A 3,635-nucleotide genomic window follows, 5' to 3' on the forward strand; every position below is an offset into this window, starting at 1 on the left:
TACTGACAGGGATGGAGTGGGGTGGGGGGGGAGAGGGTAGTGGCAGGGAGCAGCTGCACCTTCTCCCCCCTTGATTTCTGGTCCACCCAAAGTTTAAAACCAACTGCCTGGCAGTAGCAGTAGCAGTAGCATTTCTATTCAAGCAGCTGTGAAGGAGTTGCTTGAACTTCATGGCTTATTGTAATCTACCTGATTTCTTCTAAACTCCTCATTCTACAGGTGTTAATGACAATCTCTCCTTTTTAATGGTCTGGATGGTCCACTATCAAGTTAACATTTCTCCTGAAATTCTGCTGTCTGAAAGCTGCTTCTGGTAATATAGCTTCTATTTTACAGCCCTGTGGACTGCTTTTAACAATAGTTAAAAACATTAATGAAGATGAACATTAATTCAGGTGTGTAAATAACTTTCAGTGAAACATTATATGCACTGTCCAGATACTCAGGAAGGCTAGATTTTGCTTTATGAATCTGAAAAAAGCATGTACATTTTGTTCTAATAACTACAGGACTAATGAAATAACATATTTTCATTTTTTTTTGCCTAGTTTGTTATGCTGTTAATACATAATGCACAATATAACAAATTGATACACATTCCAATAAAGGTATAATTGTTTTTCTTCAATCTTAAACTAAATGATATAATCCTGGACCCTTATCTTTTAGTACAGATTAAAGTTTGCTTTTCTCCAGAGAAACACGTGTTGTATTCTATATGATGAGGCACAGCACCATCTACACCAGTGATCACTGACCAGTTGATCTCAATCAACTGGTCGATCTCAGAGCCTCTTGGAGTCAATCTGAGGCTGGTGGGGCAGGTGAGGAGCAGATTGAGGCTCCCATGGTGAGGAACAGAGTGCTGTAGAGGCAGGAGCAGGAGTAAGGTGAGAGGGGCCCTGGCTGGGTGGGTTGTGAGAGGATTGAGTCTGGGCAGCTTATCCAGGGGTGCTAGGGGCTCCTGCTGCTCTGCACACCCTGGTTGAGGCCCCCGGGGGCACGTGACCCCCCCCATGTGTGTGTGGCCAAGGCAGCTGCTGTTGCAGGTTGGGCTTTGCACCCCGAGCCCCGCTGCAATCCACCTGGGAACGGCCTGACATGTACATTCTGCCACTGGGTGAGCAGGGGATGAGGCTTAGCCCAGCAATGGAATGCACGTGGTGTAGGGCCACTCCCAGGCCACAGCTGCAGTGGGGCTTGAGGTGCAAACTCCAGCCCATAACAGCAGCTGCTTCCACTGCACACAGATGAGGGGACACGTGCTCTCCTCAAACTCTGGGCAGCACTGGTGGCTGCAGCAGTGGTGAGGGAAGGCGTGGGGCTGGATCAGGGGCAAGCCCTGCACAGCCAGGGCATGGGACAGAGCCATGAACGGCTCATTCGGGGGATGCAGGGGGGATGGCACACAGCCTGGAAGGGCATGGGGGCATGTGTTCCCAAAACTACATGCTGGCTGGGCCAGCTGCTGCTGTGAGCTGCGGCCGGATTGTGTTTGGGCCAAGTGGCGGCGCTGGGAGTGGGGCTATGGGAGGGCTACAGGTACCCAAAAATTCGCTGTAGCCCCCTCCGCCAATCCTGCAGCTGCCACCCAGCCTGAATGCAGACTGGTCCACACCCCTGCTGTGAAGAGCATGGAGCTACCGTCCAGACCCAGCCTATGCACCGCCCCCTGTAGATCCTGGGGGACAAAAGTAAGGCAGCACCACCCTCTTCATGGTGGGGGTTTGGGCTGCACTGCGTTCAGGCTGAGCGGTGGTGGTGGAGCTGGGAGGGGGGCCTATGTGGGGGCTACAGTGAATTTTTAGGTGCCTCCAGCTCCCCCCGTAGCCCCACTCCCAGCGCTGCTGCCACTCAGCCTAAGCGCAGCCCAGGCCCAGCCTGCAGAGGCAGCTGGCCCAGCCGGAGTTCAGATATGGGGACACATGCCTCTCGTGCCCTCCGGGGTTGTTCCTCCCCCCATGCCCCGCAACTCCCCACCGCAGCTCTGTCCTGCACCCTGGCTATGCAGGGCCTACCCCTGCTCCAGTCCCACTCCCTACCTCACTGCTGTTGGGGTGGTGGGGGATCAAGGCCCCAGCAGTAAGGGAGGAAGTGGGGCTAGGGTTGGGGCCTAGGTTTGGTCCCCCCCTTTCCCCCACACCCCAAATCATTTTTTCTTCCTCTGCCTTGATCTGCACTGCCCCCTTCCTTCCCTACAGATTTACCTGCTGGGGGGTGGGGGGTACACAGTAGATCATAGAATCACAGAAGTCGTGTCGGAAGGGACCTTGTAGATCTTCAAGTCCGACCCCCCGCCTGGGCGGTAGAAAAGACTGGACTCAAATGAGTCCAGCCAGGTAGTCATCAAGCCTCTTCTTAAAGATCCCCAGGGTAGGAGCCAGCACCACTTCCCTAGGAAGTTGGTTCCAGCTCCTAGCTGCCCTAACTGTGAAGTAGTTCTTGTGGATGTCTAATCTAAACCTACTCTCTAATAACTTGTGTCTGTTGTTCCTTGTCATGCCAGGGGGCGCTAGGGGAAACAGTGTCTCCCCTAAACCCTAAACACTAGGTCCCCCCTAGTGAGTTTATAGACAGTTACCAGGTCCCCCCTCAGCCTTCTCTTGTGAAGGCTGAACAGGTTTAGGTCCCGCAGTCTTTCATTGTAGATCTTGAGTTGCTTTTAAATGCCAAAGGTGATTTACTCTCCAAAAAGTTTGGAGACCACTGATCTACGCCCTTCCCCTCTTTCAAAATCCTGTGGCCTGTGGCTGCTGACATAATTTTACTTTGAGAGCCAGAATGTAGAAACGAACTGAACCGATGTACAGAAGTTTTGCTCCTTTCATGTATATATTCATTGAAGTTTTTTTCAGAGACCTTGGCAATTTGCATTATGTCATTTGGAAACACCATGTCCAAAAGTCATATCCAGTTCCTACTGAAAGCTTCCCAGTGATTTTTCACTTCTTGGAACAGTATCACGGAATGAGGCCAGGCGATTTGCCAGTGCTTTCATATCAGCTCCTATATGCCAGTTCCAACAGATGATCCATCAGAGCATGACAGGAAAACATACAAGTGCTCATTTAGCCCACGTTAAATATGTATGTTGCTAAGGAGAGAATTCAGGAGTTTTGAATTCAACAGGATAGAACAATTAGATTCCTGCTATTAAAATAAACCATAGACAGAATTGTTAGAGATATATCATACAACATACAGAGCTCCTTGTTCTCTTCTCAGTTTAGAGAGGTGTATATGTGAGTGATAGTATTCGTTGTATTAAGGGTAGTTGGTTGTAGCCATGTTGGTCTAAAGACAAAGGTGGACAAGGTTCTTTGAGTAGAAGTGATATATTTTATTAGGCCAACTAAATAGTTCAAAAATTGTTCTTTGCAAGCTTCTGGACACAAATACCCTTCAGTCCAATTCGGTGGCCGAACCTCCGAATCTGAATTGAATTAAGGCACCAGTTAAAAGGTCCAAATTGATTTGAAGCTGTCTGAATTGATTTAGACAAGATATGGAGAGCTTCAGTGATTCGGCCAGTTCCCGCCCACTGCAGCAGGGAGCTGGACCCAGACTCCAAGGTGGTAAGTAGGGGGTGGGAAAGGAGAGGCTGGAGGAGTGGGGAGGGGACCCCTGACAGGCCC

The sequence above is a fragment of the Crocodylus porosus genome, unplaced genomic scaffold (genome assembly GCF_001723895.1).
Source record: "Crocodylus porosus isolate Cpor-Errol unplaced genomic scaffold, CroPor_comp1, whole genome shotgun sequence".
NCBI classification, from domain to species: Eukaryota; Metazoa; Chordata; order Crocodylia; family Crocodylidae; genus Crocodylus; species Crocodylus porosus.